Source organism: Varroa jacobsoni, unplaced genomic scaffold (genome assembly GCF_002532875.2).
Source record: "Varroa jacobsoni isolate VJ856 unplaced genomic scaffold, vjacob_1.0 scaffold_1129, whole genome shotgun sequence".
In the NCBI taxonomy this organism is placed as follows: domain Eukaryota; kingdom Metazoa; phylum Arthropoda; class Arachnida; order Mesostigmata; family Varroidae; genus Varroa; species Varroa jacobsoni.
The window spans coordinates 115,931-138,682 of record NW_019214031.1 but is presented as its reverse complement, the minus strand read 5'-3'; the positions used below and the strand labels follow the sequence as shown (position 1 = coordinate 138,682).

The window sequence follows — 22,752 nt, the reverse complement described above, 5'->3', positions numbered from 1 at the left end:
TGGATTATTTGTCTTGTTCAACGTTTGTATTTGCCGACCAACAGATTTTAGGTTGATCGAAGTAAATGGAAACCTGAAAGGCTTAAGTCTGGCAAACAAAGCGCAAGTAAGAAGAAGAAGGACGAAAGGCCTTAAAACGACGTAATCACGATACAGTAAAATAATTTAACGACCTTTTTTCGACTAAAGGTTCATTTTCAATGTAACTGCTACGTTTAGTTCGTTGCCATGTGGAACCGTTTCGTGAAAATCAAAAGAAAAACAAAGAAAAACCCATCAGAAGACATACGGAGAGAGACACGAAGATGGCAAGCAAGGAAGTTAAACGACACCACTCTGCAAAGAGAGATAGACAGAAGGTGCGAACAAATTATGCGACACGAAACGGGAAGTAGAGGAATACAGATAGAAGCGCAGCAATTCAGCATGCACAAAAGCCGACCCGCAACCATCCAGCAGGCGACACTATCACCGCCCAAAACACTGGTGGAACAAGGAAATCGCAGAGAGAGCTCAGGAGAATATGTGTGAGCAAAAGATGCACCTACACAAGAACAAGATGCTGGCGGGGGTGCACGAATAACCTACAATCGGAAACAGAGCAGAGAGCGTTACAATAGCTCCATGAGTACCAGGACGCCCGAAATAACCTAAGATAAGGCATAGGACGTAGCAAGGAAAGATGCTGGCAGAAACTCATCGAGACAGTCGATCGAGACGTATTCGGACTTCCTTATCAGATGATAATGAATAAAGACAAAAACGCCATCGCTTCCCCCAGATATAGTGGTGAAAGCGGTAAGAAGCCTGTTCCCAACGCAGCCCTGGAGGGGTGACACAACGTTCGAGGCCGACGAAGGAGACATTCCAGGAGTGACACGCGAAGAGATCACAGAAGCAAGAAATAAAATAGCGACAGGAAAAGCACCTGGCCCGGACGGCGTTCCACCAGAGGTGTTCAGGATGCTAATCAAAAGGTGGCCGATGATCTTTCAAAAGCTGGCGAACGACATACTACGACGAGGGATTTTTCCGGATATATGGAAGGAAGCAAATGGTGGAGACTCATATCAAAGTACTATTTTTGTCCTTTGTAGAACACGTACAAAAGTCTTCTTTCCCTGAATATCTCGCTTTCCGGAATTGATTCATGCTTTATACTGGACCCAATTGATGCCTCAGCGCCAAGAAAATTTATATAGAAAACATTTTTTGTTCGACGTAGGTGCGGTGCAATATCATGTCTGCTTTTTTACCTTACGAGATTTCCGTGTGTTCTGTATCTTCGTTAGAACGCGCGAAATTCAAAATTCCTTTGTTGAGACATTTCCAATTGATCGGCATGACAGCGCCTTCATCCTAGAACGTCTTGAGGTGTCAAACATATTGATCATTATCTAGAAAAATGTTTTCCTTAGTTCTTCCTTACCATGTTTCCTAGTTTCCTTCTTACCATGAATCCGTTCTGTTGTCGAGACAGAATAAACATAAGCTATATCCGGGTTGTCGAAAAAGTATTTACGATTTAGCTGGATTGCTTCAAAGGCACATATCTCAGCTAATGTGAGTTGAATCAGATCGGCGCTAGCGTCTTTTTAAGGCTAGTATTTAACAGCAGTAGACGTGAAAAATTCGTTAAAATGTTTTTATCTAGACTTGACAAAAAGCCCTCCCCTCGATATAAGTGAAATTGCCGCAAAAAAAATATTTTACCATTTTATTATTATGATAAAGACGCAAATGTTGTCCGGGTTTACAAAAAACAACGTGTACCATATACGCTCAAGATAAGTGATTGTAAGAAACAGCCGGCGACTGGCTCTGTCGCTCTCCACCTGTGAAAGATGATTTTCGTATAATTAAAAAAGTTTATAAAGCTACAGTAAAAGCTGACCAAGATTGGCACGTGGATGGCCATGACGTCACCAGACTAAGCGTCAGCCAGCACTAGACTATCTAAACTAACTTAGCGACTAAAAAACTGCCACACGATTTACTTACGACAAAGGGTTCACTTAATCGTATTTTCATCTGCAAAGCTCTGTAGAAACGTGACGAAATCGAGCTATTACATATATGTTCTATATTTCGGGAGCACCGCCTGATCTGATGCCAAAGAAGGTAGTGCTATGCTGTTAAGCCTAGAAAAACATTGTGTATTATAGGCCGCAGTCACCTAGCGAAACAGTTTATTCAGGCCTCTACTGTCAACAGTTAACGATAAGTCGTTAAAAAAATCAGCTGTAACCATTAAACATAAGGGGCGTCCGCTTCATGCTATGTCAATGCCAGATCAAAAGCAAATTTAGCCATTTGGCAAAAATCGAGAGAAATTAAAGGGGTAATGCGTTCGTCGTACAATCCAGATGTTGTGCTATAGGACTCGATTTCTATCGATATCGATTTCTGAACATATCCCCTAGTAGTATTAAATGAAGGTATGCTAGAATCACTTGTCACAATGTTTGCCTCTACCGTGGTGGCGATCATCACTGTCAGACTGTACTAAATACTTATTAATATTTATTTAATACTGTGCTAAAGTAAACTTTTGTGTCGTCTGCTTACAGGAAGGGACATCTGTAAATAAGGCGTGCAATTTTCGCACTCCACCTTCTTACAGCGGTGTTTGTACATTATATACCTCAAACTGTATCTGATAAATATGTCCAGCCCCAGCCTTACGCACTATACTTCCGTTTCGCTCTCGTTCCAACGAGAAAACCTGATTGCAGTTCATAGCATCTTGTATTAAACAAAAATCATTAATTCAATACATTTATTAGTGGAATTCAATTAGTTTTGAATGAAAAATGAAATTAAAATATTGGCCAATTATCAGTGGGTCGCCACACCCTAGTGACACGTATCTAGTCGTTCGGGCGCGGACAGCATGCCGACTTAGTTCAGCATGTTCGACATGTTTCTAAATCAGACAATGGCGGCTACTAAAGGGACGCTTTTAGATAAATTCTCCCTTCTCAATCACACTTTAAACTTAGTGAATAAGTTTACCGGCAAAGTGCATTTGCTGGTAGTAGTCAAAAACTTTGTAAAAAATGAATAGATGCAGGTCAACAACACCATATCGCAATGTTAGAAGGGTTATGTGGAAACGATTAAAACGATTTGCGTCATATGGGTTATACGAGTCTTGACTACTAATTTGAGAGATTTGCCAGATGTCGTCGAGCTGGTTACCAAAAAGCAAATCAACTGTAATATATATATATATATCGCGATTTCTCTCGCATCTGGGTCGCCTGGACGCATCACCAGGCTTATGGAAGCCTGGTTTGCTGCAGAGTCTATGATGGAATCAATGTGCGACAAAGTAAGAGATGACATGTCTGTTTAGCCAGTTCGTCCCTTGCCACTCGTTGTCCCTCATCGGACCCGAACCAAAGAAATCTTCACCTATCTCCACGAATTTTTGCTCCCACTTTCTAATGGTCGTTTGACAAGTTCGACCGCTAGGAGTTCAGAGCGGTGACGTAGATCCTTGGACAAGAGTGGCGGGTCGGCTAGGATATACGTGAAACGTTATCGAGTCACTATATCTAATCTCAATATTTTTGTGAGGAAAAAGACTTTGATGCTATTTAACTGTTTGAGGTCCTCCATAGTAAGGTCTTACCAAGTCACTCGTATACCATATGTTGCGATCTGACCTATTTCGAGGTGAAGCGGTTCCTAGGGACAAACGATATACAAAATGTGAGTGGCCGTTGTCCTGCTCCGTGAAGCAGGGCTAGAGCTTGCTGCTTTTGGAACCTGTTCGATTCGAAAACCATCGGCCCTTTTATTTGATCAGAGAAGCTCCTTGATAAGATGAAAACTAAGAGTGGACGCAAATTGTATTTTGAGCTAGGTCGATTGGATAAACGGCAGACACAAAAAGACTGAGCACATTCATAGAGACACGAATTTTGGCCAGCGTGAGGATAATCCTGTTCCGGAGCGTCAAATCAAAGGCTGTGTTGAAGTCCACGAACACCGTGTAGAGCGAACTGCGCAAAATGGCCACTGCGTTCTTAGTGTTATCCATCCAGTACACCGTTTCTGTAAAACGTTTTTTCCTAAAAATATTTCTTCGTGAAGATATCATGTACGCTTTTCGGGTAGCTGTTTAGTCATTTGGTCAGCAAGCTGGAGTGTAACTTACCTTCGTTATCCCTCGCCATGAAGAGGACGCGCTCAGGTCGGCATCTCTTCGCAGGGGTACAAAAAAGACAGCATCCTTTCAGACCAAAATACGACAATGCAAAACCTCACCTTGACAACGCTGTTGTGTTCAGTACACGGAAATCCATAGTACTATTAAAGGAAGATCCGCCTAGATTCGTAGTGAGGTATAGGAAAGGCACTATGAATTAATGGTTAATAATCTCGGCGAAACAAATTCTAGCAGTTTGGGTAAGTTTTTTTGTTCTAGCGTTTCTTTCTTCAGCTTTGATAAAAATCTTCATAAAGCCTGTTTATTTTCTAGAGGTTACTTCATAGTTGTTATTTTATAAGAATCAGTCAAAGCGAAGGCAAACCTAGCTTCAATGTTTCCCTGATTCTTCTTTTGATTCGTATGCCACTTGCCGTTTTTTCGGATAGTTTGCATTTAGTTCTTTCAACTATTTATGAGTTTGGGTGGTGTTGGATCATAGAAGGTCCAATGGGCTGTAGGCAGAAAGAGAGAAAATAGGCCTGACTTCTCTAGTGCAATCATAAATTTAGCCGTTTGTGATCCAAACTTATAAAAAAAATAATTACCCTCCGACCTATTCGTTCGTGGCCACATTCTGAAACTCAGCACGCACTTGTTGTTTGCCTTTATTAGAGGACTTTGTTTAGTAACAGAAATGTTACTTATCTTGATTTGAACGTTTTACACGAGCGCATTTCCTGTCGTTGATTAATACAATGATTTTTGCCCGAATGCTTCGCGAGTGGTAAAAAATGAGACTTTCACTAGCGTTGCTTGTTTTCGAATAGCTTGACAATATTTTGGTTTCCCTAATGTCCTAGAAGACGGTCCTTATATTGCACATCCAAATACGCTTGGCCTAACTCGTAAAGGTTGCTTAGTTACACGACCTAGTTTTATTCATGTAAGCCGCTCAACTGAGTATAAAAACCAGTGCTAAGGTCGTTCCTTGAGCAGGTACGATAAAAGAAGTATGCAACTTAAAAGTTACCAGTCAACATTTTATCCGTATTCAGCAGAATACAGGAAATAACAATAATAAAATGATACACCTCTTCTCGATAACAGTTAAGACATGGTATAGAACGTTATCTATAAAATTTGACGTGACAAAAAGGTCCTCCTTTATCACAACTATTTTTGCACTTAAGATATATAATAGTATCTTCACGTGGTAAGTATCAGTTTGTATTTAGCAGCTTATTTTAATTAATTCATTTGCTTATGGCATTTATTATTTGGCATTAACCTCTTCTAAAGGTTTTCCTCAAGGCCGTCAAGTGCTATTTTACCGCCGCCGCACGTTCAGGGGCAAAGCAGATTTAACAGAATAGCATTGAACTTGGCTTAGCTGGCATGGCTATGGGCAAAAGGTTTTATCTTTTTCAAAAGTAATAACCTAAGCAGGATCAAGTTTTGACTTGATTCTTCGGTAACAAATATTAGAGCAGATAAATATGTGACTTAGTTGGTCATGACTGTCTTTAGAAGTCTTATCTTATCTATCTGAAATATCTTTAGAAGTTTGTTCTTCTAGAACTGGCTGTGAAGTTGTTAAAGGGGCTTGCGATGGAAAAACTCTATGAAAAAAAAACCATTGAAAAAGCTATCGTTACATGAACACCGTTAATACGGTCAGATGACCAATGTAAGATAAAATTGATGTGATTAGGTTCTAGTTTTGTAGATTTTGGGCATTCACTCTTAATAAAGTTGTTTGTTGATGTGTGTCGACCTACTTTGCCAAAAGGTTAGAAGAAGATAAGATGAGTGCGACAAACTCGCGCTTGTCTGTGAAGATCTTAATGTCATTAATTCTTTTTTCGTCGCAATCAATGTAGGATTGAATAGAAAATACTTTCTTTGGCTAGAATCATTTTTTAATAACTTTTTTATTCCAAAACGAAGCTAATCCATTGATTACGGTATGTTCAAAAGCTAGAAAAATTCTTATTAGGGTCCTGTATGCCTTTGATTGGATTTCCATCTTTATTATGATAATAAAAAACTTCTATAATATTGTTCCCTATAAGAACTAATCTAATTTCTCCTTATTCTGTGTCTATTAATATTCTTTTTTTGCCACAGACTTCGTGCAGTCTACCGCTATCAAGCTTCATCAATCATCAACAGAACACTAATTTAATAAAATCTGACAAGATTTTGCTAGCCCGGTATTCTTTGTATCGATGCGCAAATGAAAAGGTCGAAAACTGCTATGTCATACCACTCTTAGACCTATTGAAACCGACATATCAGATTATCCGGAAATAATCATATTAATTTAGTATTCGTTTGGCGTCTGCTTTTGCGAAGATTGCAAGAACCTTTCTTGGTAAACGAGATAATTATTTTGCCTTAGGTCGTTGTAAATTTTAATAGAAAAAATCATAAATAAGATCAGGTCGCCTAGTCTATAACGTAATTTTATCTTTGATGGCACCCCATATTCTTTATAACGCTTTATTGCTAAACTCGTCAGTTTTTTGTCCCAGAAACCTTAATGACTACGTTCCTTGCCTTTTTGGCCTATAGTAGGCCTAGAATAGAAGAATGGTAAAGGAACAAAAAAAAAAATGATAGACCTGCCGCATAAGGCACGTCCGTTACTTTCTACATGACCCTACTTTCTATTATTCTGTAAAATTCACGTTGAGTGATTTGTTTCACTGCATTGTTTGTATGACGACGGTTAGTAAAAGTTTCAGAAAGGTCGTTTCACATAAACTGAAATATAAAAAATCATTCACAACTGGATTACATTTTCATCGGCCAAAGGCCTTCGCTGTATCCACTGCGATTCCTCGTGCGTATTTGACTGGACCAAATATAACTTGTTAATTAAAGAGCTCTGCAGGTTAAGGGAGAACAAGAACACGGTCCGCTGAGTCGATGCCTACCAGTCAAGTCGTCATTGTTACGAACAGGTAAATGACTTACCTGTTAATATGGAGCGCTCGAAGGGTTATGCGTTGGCGCGCTCCTGTTTGACGTTGCGGTTCTAGACTTCGCTATACAACTCTATGGCGCCTCGTACAAGTTCCGTGTACACTGCTACAGGTAGTATCAACTTGCAAGCTCAGTTATATCCACTATTATGCAAATAATGGAATATTGATTTCCATATCCAAATGTCGAACGGTTATTTTGGACGGTCCTGTTACAACTTACTTATTCAACGGAGGTATAGTTTGTAGGGTTGCAGTATTTGCCGGCAAAAATGGTACATCGGTCTGTGTTACAGGGGGACATGCCACTTCACAAGGCTTCAACCAGTGATCTGTATGCACACAAATCGTTATATGACAGTTGTATCGGTTTATGTCAATTGATTTGGAAAAAGGGACTACACGCTAGAAAGACTCAGGCTATATACGAGTGTTGTGAAAATGAGTAACTCATTGGGGCGTTTGTTTTAGAGACTCCTGCAAAATACTAGGCAGTGTCTGGCTGCCCGCACAGATAATGAAGTTACAACGAAATCATGAAACCATAACGGCATTCGCAGTCGTTTCTGTTCTACAACTAAAGGTGTAAACTATCACTTCCCTCTGTCGGAGCCAGACGACCGCATTCTCACGCAGTAAAAACGAAACACTGCACATAACTCAGATCGAGGTACCAGGCTTTCAATTATTGTCGTCCATCTTTAAGACGATGGACGCAAGAGACCTTCGCCTTAATCGAAAAAGCAGTAACGGCAGCATCTTGAGCGGTAGTTTTCCTTTAGAAAGCTTTGTCGCTTAGCTGTTACTGTGCTACAAATTTCCTACAGTAGGAATATGGCGAATCTGCTCAAAAGGTTATCCTTTTAAGTCTAGTTATGCGAAAAGGCTTTCACGGAAAAATAAATGTTTCTTTGGAAAAGATCATTCGTACTAACCCAAAAGTGGGTTATTTTTCCTGCGACTACCCGGTTGTTATGTATCCCAAGTATATTATCACCTTAAGAGATGACTCACAACTGGTTTAAAGCAATGACACTTCACAGAGTCGTTGTATGTTTTCTACTCGATACCCAGTTTTCACGTATGAAAGATCATGTCCGCAGAACACGAATAAACAACTGAGAATAACAGAGGCCTTAATATTAAAATTTAAGGAATGCGCCTCAAACTTGAAAGACCCAATTTTAAGAAAATCGGAGCACACAATTGTAGGAGAAACAATGTGAATTGCTTCTTTAAGGCAAATACCATGCACTGTAGACAGACAAAAAATATTCGTAAAAAAAACAAATAAAAAAATAGAAGGACAGCCGTCTCAAACATTGGTTAGATCGTTATTTTGTTGCTTTACATGACTATTGGAGAAGATCAAATTGTGCCTGGTGAAAAGAGGCAAATTCAATAGAATCCCTTCAAAAAATTTATGTAACCATGATAATTATTGTCAAGATCTAGTGAATTTATGCCTCGTAGGCATAAATTGATGAATAACAAAGAACGGGGAAACAATACAGGACAATGGGGAGCTAGCTGGGGATCAGCTGAAAACCACTATATTGGACCATGCAAACGTTTCTAGTAGTGTGCTATCGTCGCCAAGAGAAATTATGATACACTTGAAGTCGAAATCATTATTATTATGCTACCAGTCCGCTTTCCTCCAAATACGGCGGTGTAGAAATTTTTTTTCCGCCCCACATATGTACATATGTATATTTGCTTAGGTCCTGTCAATAACGTGTTGAAAAAAAACGTGGCAAGTGTTGATTAAAAATTTTTAATCCAAATTACGATTCGTTCTAGTTACGTCAAAATAAGCTTAACGTAGTTAGCGCCCTAAATACTTCATTTTATAAAAATCTGTTAACGTTTGCGTTCAAAACAAATGTTATGATTCGTACTTTTGTATCGATGAAGTTATTAGAGTAGTGAAAACTAGAGTACAGCAGTAGCAACGAGAAAGTCCGAGACAATTCTTCGATTGGTGCCTGAGGCGTCGTCGTAACTATAACGAGTGATATTTTGGCGGCGGGCCGCCAACGGGTGAAGCTTTTGTACAAGGGCTGGAAGAAGGAATTTTTTGAACGGCTTGCCCTTGTAGCTCCCCGTGTGTTTGCTGTTTGGCTATCATGGTACTTGTATAATTTTCCCACAGCAAGGATAATTAGTCCAGTTTGCTTGGCAAAGCAAACAGCCACCGAGTTCTTCCCCAGGAAGGAGAAACAACAAGCATATACATAGATATATGTTAAGCTATGGCAAACAAAAAATGACATACCTTCATATATGTTACATACATAATAAAAACGTTGTCGATATATTCAGACACAGATATAGCTCACAATAGGCCAAAAAGTCAGCTATAGATATAATCGTCAACGAAACGCTACTAGGAATCAGGGTTCAGCTCATTATTATTAATAGTACGGCGAAGGCAGCTTTTAGAGCACTGTGAGACAAGCTAACATTGTTCACAAGGTGTGGTAGCTTTCTATTCGGTAAAATGCACTTACCATTATATGTACTTCATTCTGAACTTAAATAAGTCACTTCACGATCACAATTACTATTAACTTTGATTGCTTCTCTTCTTCCTTGAACATGTCCTTAGGTCCGTAGTATTAGTTGGTCCGGTCTGCTTCTGTGTTTTATGGTTCACCTACTATGTTATATGTAGCCTATATTAAATAAGGAGCTATATATAAAGTGGTTGGGCAAGTTGAATCCCCTATTTTTCCCACTAACTAGAAAATAACAAGTTTCTGAGCCTTGTGAGAATGAGTTATAATGTCATTGTTCGTGACTTTGTTCTACCTTTCTATTACATGTATATCGTCTTTTGAGGAACTAGCGCGTCTTGTTTCAAAGGCACTTTGAATCGGTAGTCTGAGTCCAAGTTAAGACCACGAAACGGAAAAAGAAGAAGCACAAATTTTAAGGAGAGAAATTCAGGAGAGCAGCTTCAACAATGTTTGCCGTTGTTTTAACATCACGTTGTCACCGAGCAGGGTAAGTTGCCATGGTTCGTGGGGTCTCTCGATTAACCTGGTTGATTCAATAAATCTGGACCGAACAAGCGTGCCGATCAACTATCCAGTTCGCTGTAAACACTTCACAATAAATCAAAGCACTGCAGTCCCCACAAACGCAAAGTATAACCTTTTTTTTTGAACGAAGATTTGATTTGATCTTGGCCTTTGTCGTCTTCCCTGGAGCCACCATTTCAGTATTCGATTGACGTAACGACATCACTTCTCTAATAACCGCCGACAACTAACTCTACGCAAAAATCAGTCACTCTGGTCGCGTGACGCTCGATACAACGTCGATCTTTTGGCTGCGGTCGATCTTTTCGACCAATGCCCACTTCGTTTGTCAACGCTGTTCATCACACGGTGCCTAGTACAAGGGCCAAACATGCATTTTTTTCACCTGCAATGTCCCTTGTTGAGGTCGTATTTACGACCCAAGACCGCTACAGTACAGTAGATAGAGCACGAGAAGCGCTCTTGACCGATATTTACTTATGAGTAAACAACAAAAAGCGAAAAGTAGTGAAAAAAGAAGTTTACAAACAAAAAAAACTGTCGGAATCTTTTAGCTAAGCTAGGATTCGTTGCAGTCGATCTCGAACCGAAAGGTACCATGAGCGTATATAAACAGTGTTTGGTATTTCCTGTACCAACAGACTGCATTCGGGCGCACGGCTCGGTAAAACTATTATAATAATACGTGTTCGTAATAAAGCTCTCTCTCAGTTTATTTCCCACTACTTAAATAAATGTACAGATTGAACTGACCATGCGCGCTACCCTTAAATACGATAGATAATAACCGTATCTGCTATACAGTGAAATGTATTCGGTGAAAATTTAGCGCACAATAAAACGAGCATATAGCGCATAAAAAAACGTTAAACAATAAACACCAGTGATCCACCAGTCTGAAAACAGATCTCTAGCTGCTGGAACACGATGATCACAATGTTTTGTAAATAAATTTTGCTAAAAAATCTAATTCCTGAAGAGGCGTAATATCCTTGCAGCTTTCTGTGACGCCCTCCAAAGCATTTCCTCTGCAATTTGCCTAATTTTGAAGATTGTTCAGTTTCGGTCAGTACAGCGCCATCTACGATCCTCCGACCCCCAAAGTTTCTTCTATTTCAATTCATCATCAATCGTTGATCATCGATTCTATATCTTGTCGATCTCTTTTTACTGCAAACTATAGCTAGTTCAATTGGCATTCTCACAATGAGATCAGTTCCGCCTAAATGAGCACCAAGCCGGTGTGGAGGTTATAGTATTGATAGGGTATGTTGGTCGAGTTCAGCTTAGTGCAAATGACGAGTAGGAGCTCTCATTGGTCTGAAGCAACGACGTACTGCTTCGTTTGGTCTACGATTGGATCTGAGACATCTGAAAGCGCTATAAATCCGGCCATCCGACATAGCGTTTCTAGCCTCTCAATACTACATTGTCTAGCGGAGACGTGATTCAGGTTGCCGTTAGGGCGCCAATCAGACGCTCTACTCATTTGGCGGAATAAGGCTTTGAAAACTGTTGACTTGTACAGCAGCAAAATTCAACCGTTTGTTCTTTTCCTAATCAAACTTGCACGCGTTGGCGGACGGTTTTTTAGACGTAACACCGTTACGTTCGTCTAGTAAGGGTGCTTGAAGGGCGTTCAGTGAAACCTTGCCTCTAGGAAGTTAATACGAAAAGCGAGTTTAGCGCGAGAAAAGCGAGCAAATGTACACTAGTATACATTAATGGATGTTTCAAGTTTCGCGAACGGCCGTTTAAACACTGAACTAAATGTACTGTCAATCGCTAAGTAAAAAAAAATGTCTAAACTATTTTTCAGTGTAACGGTATTATAAAATTTAAAAAAGCCAGCTAAAAATTAATACAATAGTGAGAGCTGAAACAAATCAGCTACGATGCATACGGTCCCGAATAGCGGAATCGGAAGTAAAACGTCACGCTACACGGAAAGGTTGTCAACTTGAGAGTTTTCATCCATGATTATGTTAGGGTAAAGTGATGAATGCCGCAAACGCGTATCTAAAAAAATCTTCGTTGCGTCGTCGGATATCGACTACAATTTTTAAAGCGTAAACGGCACGTAAATGAGTTCCATCTAAAGACTGTTATTCCCCGTCGACCAGTATTCAATGGAGATTGGTTTCGGTGTAACTTCCAGTAACCTTATACATGAACTGCCCATAACGAACAACTGCCATCGCTGATTTGATAGAAAACAAAACTAGTATGCCGTATGTACAAACAGCTAAGCTCTCTGTGTGTGTATCTTTCTGTACGCTATTGATAGGGTCTATAAAGAGAATGATTAAGTACCGGAAAAAAAAAAAAAAGTAACAAAAAACTAGATTTTAAGCCGTTACGATTTATTATATCGATAATCCGGCATTTACGACCTTAATCGAACTATACTTGTATATGTGGGGAACTCAGCTATTTGTAAGCAAATAATTCACATTTTCATCTTCAGGGACAAATACGGTTATAACTTTAGAAAAGCATCAAATGGCAACATATAAAATAACGGATCATGTTACTAAAGCGATAACGTTACTGCGCAGAGAAGTTCCCTATGATGGAAGTAAACCCGTCTACGTAGCTGGCCACGAGCGGCTAGATAGAAATTCACGACTGAAATACAAGGCCATATCGCTTTTAGTTGATCACCAACAATTTTCTCAATTGCCCGCCATTTGTAGCTTCAAGAATTCGATTCCTCGAATACGAAATGATTTTGTAGGCCTGCCGATTCGGTCGGCCTAAGCTGCCCTTGCTGATGTCACTATTCCTCTGGTGAGTAGTACGAATATAAATGAGTTTTTTCAAGAGCTCTAGATTACATTATTCAGCCTAACAAGCATTTTTCAGATCGATAAGAGGGATTGTCCAGGCTTATAGGTGCACATGTATACAGCAGCTATGTCCAGCTCTAGAATGGGTTTTTATACACACGTGGATACCTAGGCTCGCCAGTAAAGGCTTAAAGGTTAGACAGATAGATAACAAGAACTGGTTCTAAGGAACACGCTGAACTTGCCATTTTAATTACATCGGCATAAGGTAATATGAGGCTCGTGTAATAATTTACCTATCGTTACTGGAATCTATTAAATGCAAGCACATTGAAAACGGTGCCTATTGATATGTTTTAGGCTTTTGTAGGTTACGAAGGCAAGCTGCTATAGGCATTGACCTCGTCCCATATATGGTTAGTTGAAGAAACATATACTCAACGCCGGACATTTGCAAACATACACTGATCTAAATGCAGGGTATCACAACAAACTTACTCGCACGAACTATTAAAGCACGAGTTCCAAATCATAGACATTCAAACGCACTGTCAAGCGAAATTATGTAAGCCTGTTTAGCTCTCTGCCATCGAATATCAGATATATAACATGAAATTTGGTTTCTATAGAAAATGCCGTTAGTATCGTTAGCTAATCTGTAACAGATCAAGCTTCATTTTCAAACCGATCTGTAGTTGTATTTGGTGTTCTTCCACACGCACCTATTTGCTCATATTTATGTCATCTTTATATTACGTCATTTTTATGTAGCCCTCCCCCCTCAACCCTAAAATATAAGACGTATCTACATGCATTAACACGTTACGGCGCCGCAAGTTTTTTAACTCGGTTAAAAACGTTAATCTATTATGTATATATAGAATAGCATATACCGCTACGTTAAAAATGTGAAGAATAGACAGCTGCCTCTTTGTACGTAGTTAGGGTTCCTGTCCGGTCTGGATTCGCCATCGTCTCCAACTCATGCCCTCTTCTTTCACAGGTTAGTGATAACGAGGAAACCCGCGTCCGATCAAAGCTGTGAAAGCGACAGAGCCACGAGACCTAGAGATCGGCCAGTGCTGGGAGCACGCCAGCCATCGGTTAAATTACCACAAGAAGCAGGTCAGTTGGGGGTCAGACCGCCGCAGGAGGCAAGCCCTTGTTAGTATTGATGGCGGGGTCAGGTCGTGGTTCACGTCGTCATAGGCGCTAAAGCAGGTGGCGGAAGAGAAGGTTTAACCGCGAAGAACTAGTGTCGACAGAACGCGTGACCGACGAGGAAGACCATACGCCTGCCATACAAAGAGCAAGCGGCCGTATACCGTTTGAAGCCGTAAGATTAGGACTGTAAAAACTCCTCGAAGAGAATGCACTGAGTACGTTTTACGACGAAGGACGGGAATAGTGAGGGCGGTCCGCAGGCCCAGTGCGCTGGACAACGCTATAGCATTTGCTATTACAAAAGATGCAGCCGCACAGGGGTACGCGAATTGTACGTGAAGAAGGTAGTCGGTAACAGTGGCTCGGTGTTACGATTCCCGTGATAACAAGGCGAATCATGTGTGTGCCTCCTCGACTTAAGGAACACATGGTGTGCTTTCGAATGCGTAAGCAGATTCCGTTCCGTGCGGCAAGCCAACCGGGTGATGAAATACCCGACGGAAGTAGCGAACGTAACAGTCACGGTCTTGCGATCGGGTGTGTAAGCAATAAACAGCTGTTAGCTTGGACGCGGCTATAACCGCTAGCCAACATGTTGTCAGCCTCTAGCCAAACAGCTGGCAGTCTCCGACCGACGAGCGCTTAACCCTTCACAGCACTTGCAAGTGATATGTTAGCGTTGACATGCTGTCGCTAGCCGATATGTTGTCAGTCTTTGACCAACGGCCTAGCTTTTTACCACACTTTAGCGCTTAATGATTAAGTGGTTCATGGTGTAAGCGGAATTGCGCAGGCCGCTTCATACCATTGAAATTCGGAACGGATCTCAGATGAAGTAGCCTGTATAATGATCTCAATTTTCCATAATACCCACAATTCCATATGGATTGTGACCGCAATGAAATTCTGCCGCAGTGAGTCAACGAGTACACCCAAAGGATCCCAACAACGAATATATTTAATATTTGACGCTTTTCCTCTTCGGAACGGAGGCGGTATGCTAATAACAAGGAAACAGGGACAAGGAGAAATATGGTAAGATAAACTGTCTAAATTAATTCAGAATTTGTTTATTACGTAAATATGCCGCGAAAATTCTCTTCAGATTCAGTCGCACGACTATCCAGCGCTTCGTTAATGCAGGCATATTATCGGATGAACATCTATTTCTATAGTCTAGCGCAACTCTCAGGATATTACATACAACTTGAGGATGGCATACGCTGCACGCACCAGTGGATTAGAATCTGACAATAATGGATGTATCATGATTCTATTGAGAAGCACTCGGTTAGAAAATAATAATTGGCAAAACAATATTGGAAAATTGTAGATCTCATAAGCCTGGCTGCTGGCTTGCCCCGATGACTCGGTCGTACGTTTTTCAGATTTGCTTTTACCGTTAAATTCGCCTTTCTTTATCGGCCACACGACCCTACACAGCACGTTTCACGCTCCGTGTACTTTAATAGACAAGCTGCAGACGTGAATCGTATCTTCACGTACGACACTACTTAATATCCTTCCGCCTGAGGAGAATACACGCTCCACAAAAGACAAGCTATATGCTGTAGTTTTGAGCAAAATAACATTCTAAATTTTAATATAGGTTCCATGCTCATTTGTAGAAACTGAGCCAAAGTGGTAACAACTGGCTGTGGTAGCAGAAAGGGGCAAGGACGTATTCGCTTCTAAACTACTGGTTACGAAAGTTAGAAGTTCAGCTTTCTCATTTCTGGCGTATTGAAGCACGGCGAGAATGACGAAGTCAAGAATACAAGTGCAATGTCCCCGGGGGTGCTTTCGATGCCTTCACAACACATTTTAAGGTCCAGTAAGTTAACCTGTCGGTAACGCAGGCTGTTCTTTTGAAAGGGCCTGTTTCCCAAAGCCTCCCAACGATTAACAGACACCCTAAGACTTGCTTCGTATTGCTAACACACAGCTGCATGAATAGGATGCCAGAACCTTCTTCTGGATAATACTGCTACAAGCGCGGGCCAGGGACGCACAAAATTGAACACAATAGACTATTATATATATATATATATATATATATAATACCTAATAATAATATAAGAATAATATAGAAATATAGTATTATAATATATATATATATAATACTATTGTATATATAATAATATATAATAACCATTTGTTGTAGCTTCACTGTGCTGATTATGTCAAAGTATGATTCTGTTCTCGTTAATAATATACATGAGATGGCTTCTGTCTTCCGCCAATCGATACCCACGAGAAATGGTTGATTTGATGGTTTATGTACGTTTTATAAGCCTTCGAATACGTTCTACGCCAGATACCATGAGCCGGTGGACATTGCTTTAGGTAGCCTTGAAACCTCCTAGCTTCTTCTATCTCCATATTTGGTCTATGGCAGAACAGGGAGCTATTTCCCATTGAGCGAGCCCATCCATTCTCCGCCCACGAAAATCGAAATTACTTACAAGGGCTATAAACGATTGATTTTTTTAAAATTTTTTCAGAAATAAAATGAAAAACAAGAAGAACTTTTGCCGGTAAATAAACTCTGCAGCTTAAAATGCATCTTGCTTATTTACGCGCCATTACGATCTGTATGAGTATCGATAACAGAACGGAACGCCGATACTGATTTACCCTAGCTAACGCTAATCACGAAAAGCACGACTGAAACAAAAAGATTGAAATACATATCCAGGATGAAAATACTGATTTTAGTCATCCATAACAGTTCACAGCAGTATCACTTTCTCAAGTTCGGGCTGGCGCTAGAAGATTTCTGACCACCTGGGTGGAAACTTGAGCGTTCATCTATTGTCTGATTCGCTGTTCCTGTTTTGATTATTCTGGTCCTTCTGGCTTCACCGCTGCATTGCTTCGCCACACATTATGAATCAGGTACGTGCCTAAATCGCGCGTGGCTGTCCAACAAGCAAACTGGTCCTGACATTTAGGTCCGAAGCGCTTGAACCCACTGAAATGTGCAACAATTATCCAGTTTGTGTTTTAGTCGAACAATCATAGAACAGTCAACAGGAGCCTTTTGTGGAAGAATAATTTTTAATAAACGCGGGCACAAAGCATTCTTCTAGAAGCCAAAAAGTAAAATTGAAAATAACGCATCTTAGAGCCATTATCAATATATCAAGTTAATGAATATGCGCGAAGGCTACGCCAATTCGCCCACAGATATTTTTCCTCAAAACAAAAGACAATTTTCTGTCGTGTCAAATCTACACCTAGCTTAAGAACTGAACGCAGAAAGTCTGTTTGTCTTTAATAGAAAAGCTAGTAAACAAAGGCGGTGACTTAAAATTGGTATAACAGCCTCTGTGCTGAGTATCACTTTTTGAATATCTCTAGATTTGGAGGCTTCAGTCATCGAAGCCTCACAAAGCTTCTGCCAGTAAAGTCCATATGTTTCTAGTTTTCAAAAAGAACCCGGGTAATTTTTTGCTTATTCCGTTTGTTTATATAAAAGGAATAAGATCGATTGGTACAACTTAATTTATCATCGATTCATAGCTCTGACAAGCTTTGCCGCAAAACTTTTTCAATAATATATGGAGGGTCAAGTTTCTGTTTGCACTAAAAAGTTTAGACGCCTTCGTGGGTATCCAATATGGACGCCGTTGATCTCCGTTACGATTTCGATGGGATTTCATTGAAGCCCTGCGTCGAAATCTTTTTACTGATCTCATATGCGAAAGTTAATTCATTTTTCGCGAGCAGTGACTATTCCCAGGTGCAATCTTCCATTTCTAATTAGAAACGCAGACATTCAAATTGAGGTTTGGCTAGGGCACCTATCTTACGCTGTATTCTACGACGAGGCGGTGCGCCAAACATACTCAGATAGCAAGGAGAGAATACCTCGTGCTTGGGCGCTTTGGTGTTTTATAACAAATGAAACTGAGAGAGTTTTTTGGATATACGAAATGAAGAAAAAAAAGAGAAATTTATTAGCTCTTGGTTTCGGTCTACTACTGAACATCCGCTCACTGGTCGTCGACAGTAAGTTAGAAGTAACAATAGTGGGGGCTCTGTCTTATTTAACAAAATGTAACCAAAGAAGGAGAGCCATTTGTTTTATTGATGCTGCTACTGCTGCCGTAGTTCGCTCAGGTGTTTTTAATTTAAACGTGTCATTGAAAATGAACGTTCGTAAATGTAAACCGGGTTTTTCTCTGTTGCAGCCACCGTTGTATTCAGCTGTCAGACCAATGCTTGACAGGAAAAAAATGAGCACGCATTTTGCTTCGAAGCTGAGATCCAAACCGTGTCTGAAAAGGAGCAAGGTGTGCCACGGCGTCGGCCTGAAAGAGAAAGATATATTTTTTTAACGGTATTGCGGTCGCGTAGTCAGCGTGTACAACGCGTAGACTAAGCCAACGACCGCTACGGTATGGCTAATATTGCTAGTGCCACATGAAACTGCTACAACTATTGTAAGTACTCGTATTGACGCCGCGGACACGTCTGAACAAACGCAGTCTCCATTATCGCATACTGGTAAACACAGCCTAAGACTGGGGTAATGATAAAATAAATGAGGTTAAGCAATTTCAGCCACGGAACAACAATGTTGATTGGAACGGAACCTGTCAGGAAGACGTGTAGCAGCTCACAGAAAATACACGTAGATTCAGTGGCATGTTATTTAGATAAATTTCTACACGTTCATGTGATCGGAGCTATCCGAACGTACAGGACAACAATTCATTTATCATGCATGTGCGTACCTTACGTTGCCGGTGTTTAAATCATTTCTATATAAATCAATAACTTTATCTAGATCTGCGCCTAGAATGTTGTAGGCGTTTAAGGCGCCTGTTGCGGCCGTCCGATTGACGGTAACAATAACGGGTTACTAAAACAACACTGACTGCTAGCTGAATCGAATAACAGCGGTCACAACGTTCACGTCAACTACAAACAGGACATCTACTTAGCGCTGGGTTAGCAAGTTAATATAGCTTTGAAACGCGTGCATCTGTGAATGCGTGCAAAAGAGACCGAGACAGTCACACGCATCGGACAGATGCCGTAAAAAAAGATTTTAAAACATTATAGAAAGCTACCAAAAGATCTGATCACAACATAACTATACCATACTTCAGAGACCTCATAAAGCCCGAAAACCAATACAACTAGAAAATTTTAAGTGCGCAAATAAAGTAGCCAGTCGCTCTGCGTACGTGTCTGCAGGCATCAAGCTAAAACAAACTTTAAATGACCAAGGAACTAGGACGAGGCTCTCCAACGTTGTTGATATCAGAATTAGAGGGAACACTGATGAGGCTATGTTGAGGATTCAACAATTATCCTTGAAGCGAACAGTTGCGAAAAAATGTCTTCGTATTATTACTATTTATTAATTATTATCAATATTGTTTACTATAATTCAACAAAATTTCCTATTACACTTCCCGTGCCAAGGATAACCGTTCCAGGCCTATTCAAGAAAACTTAGGTACGCGATAATTTGCCTTGATTCTCAAATTTGATAACGTTTCATTCATTGATAAATAACCATATGCATTTAGAGGCCTCATCATTCATCATACATTTCCTACAAGTCATCAGCTATGATATTCATAAAGAAAAAGGGTGAATATTAATAAAAGAAGAACTTGTTGAACGGCTTACTTTATTCATTCCAAGTATCGTAGCTCTCAGAAAAATCTTAATGGCCTCACTAATATGTATATGAGTCATTAAGTCCACGGTATTTTCAAGGTCGTGTAGGCTCATATTGTCCTGATTTCGACGCTATGTTCCAGCGAAGGCCCTCACCTATTTGCATCAAACCCGATCCTAAACCTTATTAGCTGAAGCTTAATCTAAAGTATCTACAAAGCCTTAGTAGTCACAGAATAAAGTACTGACGGATTAATTTCCGTTGTGTAAGACACGCATATTTCTAGAACGTGCATCAAAATGGCAAATCGTGTCCTGGAAAAGGCGATACAATTTTTCTAATTTTGAATGTACCAAATAGCATCTTTAAAACTGCTTCGAAAAATTAACGCTTTCAGGTAACATAACCCGTAATAGTGTATATCCTAACGTCACGTAGTACCATTAGCCTAAAACTGATATCGAACGAAATACAAACTACATGGTGCTACAAAGCTGCCATAAGTTTCCTCATATCTGTTAAATTTTTTCCACTGAACAACCCCACTGTTTTATACATCCTTAGCTTTCTGTAAAGGGAAATCGCTTATTATCTCACTACAGTCCATTACGTTATTACCCCTCGTGACACTCCAACCGCCTTTGACGTAATAGTCAATAAAAAACAATCCTCGTCATCGTAGAAACCATTAGCCTGTAGCAGTTCTTTTAACTTTTGGCAGTAAAGAAAGTCATGGACACTGCATCTTAAAAAAAAGTAAAACTATCCTAAGAAAAACAAATTAATAGGCCAACAACCAAACTTGTTTTTATAACCTTATCATCGTAACCAATGCCGGACAATTTGCCAGGCTCAACCTCATAGGCAATGTAATAGCTTTAAATGCTGCAGAAACCGTTTCAGCATTCTGAAGTACAGCGTTTAACTTGGAACATATTGATTTTTGAAAGGATTTGCAAGTAATGCTTAGTAAGCAACTTCTAGTGGTACTTCTCATAGCACTCAAAAATACGCTACTTCGCGCTTGGGCAAATGTACCTACTTTAATTTATTAGTCTTTGCAATATACAGGTTAACAGCACAATAGCCAAAGGACAGAGCTAGCCTGCACAGCCATTATAGCACTTTGCGTCGTAAGGGCTATATAAGTTTTGTTGATTCTATGAAGCTCATTTGAGAGTCTTTCTAAATCTTTCTAAGGATGATGCCAAAGGGCAACGAACAGTACGGCTTATATTACGATTTCCCTTGCATCTGGAGGATTAACATGCATTGTCAGATTCGTAGAAATTCGGTTTCCTGCAGAGACCATGGCGGAACTCCTGCACAACAAAGCAAGTAACGATGTGTGTCTTTATCCGGCTCGTCCCTTTCCATTCGATTCCTCATTGCACATTAAACAAAAAAAAAAAGCTCCATCGATCTCCGCAAATTTAGGCGCCCACCTTTTCGCCGGAAACATAAACCAACGACGTAGATTGTCGGATAGCAGTGGTAAGTCGGTTACGAAATACGTGAAGCCATTTTGAATACTTTCAGCGGTCTTTTAAGGAAAGCTTTGACGCTTCGAATTATTGGAAGATCTACTCAATGACGTGCATTCCGTATGTTGCGACTGCAGTTACTTAGGTGCGGTTGCAAGAGACAAACGACGGCGCCACTGAATGGCCTATGTAGCCGCATCTTTCGGTAACGAGTGTGGTAATACCTATACTATTCGTAGTGTGGAAATTGGTTCCCATAGGCAGGAGGCTGGGATCTGGTGAGGCACAAAAAATCAGTGGCTGCTATTCTGCCTCCCCCTCTAATTTATGGTCAGTCCCAATCTGTGGCTACCGCGTGGAGACGGAGTAGAGCTTGCTGTTCTTCGGACCTGTTAGGTTCATATACTGTTAAGTCACCTGCATACAAGATGACTTCGATTATCCTCTTCGGCCCTCTTATTTGATTAGAAACGCCCTTCAGCAAGATGAAGGATAAGAGTGGACCCCTTGTGTAAAGGAGTTGTTTTATTAAGCCAAAGCAATTACAGAATTTCGACAACTCTGTCGCTGATGGTGATTTTACTCTTCCGTAAAATTGTAACGAAAAAATTGTGCACATTATTATTAGTAATAGCCATTTCGTTACATTGTCATTGAGCAATAATCCCATGTTTGTATAAGCGTACTAAGCTTTTGGTAAACGAAAAAAATCCTTTCCCCGATCCCTCATTGCACGAAAAACGAAACAATACCACGCTTTTCTTAGTCTATGAATAGTCTGTTTGTACATACCTACATTACTTCTACTATATAGACGTAGCTCATATCCGCTACCATCAGCTTTTTAGGCAATTTTAAAGCTGGCGACACATAACCCTGTGGGGGAAACTCCTCAACAGTGTCACGTTTGATCGAGTTAGGTTTATAGATACAATATCCCTTTCGTTTCTTCGCGTAACAACTATATAAATATTTACAGCTTTTCTAAGCACCCCTTTTTGGTACTATAGAGCGGCCTTCTAGTTCGTTTCTACATCATATGAAACAATAACTACGTATACCGTAGGATACGGTGAACGAAACTGTTATTAACGAAAATGTGAGCGGTATTTAATAAGATGAAAGAGTAACTTTCAGAACGCTCTCAACTTATTACGAACTGTTGTTTATTACTTACCGGTTTTTTGACGCCATTATCGTACAGTGGCAAATCTATTTTACCAACCACTATCGACGTACATGGCCTATGAATGCCCGGTGTATTATTACTATTTGCTGAGACCAGTGATAAATTTCTGGGTCGGTTACGCCTGCTCTGTACACATGCGACCTAACCTCTTTTGTCTGTACACTTTTTACTCCGCCGTCTAGTTTGACAGTAAACGCACTTTGTAACCTGATTATTTTTCGTCTGCTACATTATAGAGTTCAAGTTCGTTCATAGCAATTTTGCAATGTGATCAACGGACGCTCGCGAAAAT

General features: G+C 40.2%; 1 long non-coding RNA gene across 4 annotated transcripts in view; it reads right to left on the bottom strand.

The window, feature by feature from the left end:
- Positions 1-22,752, bottom strand: part of LOC111266935 (uncharacterized) — a 92,816-nt gene that overhangs the window by 56,584 nt on the left and 13,480 nt on the right. The window contains exon 1 of one of the 4 annotated variants that reach the window (XR_015313597.1): positions 7,139-7,609. The exons of the other annotated variants lie outside the window; for them this stretch is intronic. This is a non-coding gene — a long non-coding RNA (uncharacterized LOC111266935). Of the gene's footprint in view, positions 1-7,138; positions 7,610-22,752 lie in introns of those variants that run through there. 4 annotated transcript variants of the gene reach the window in all.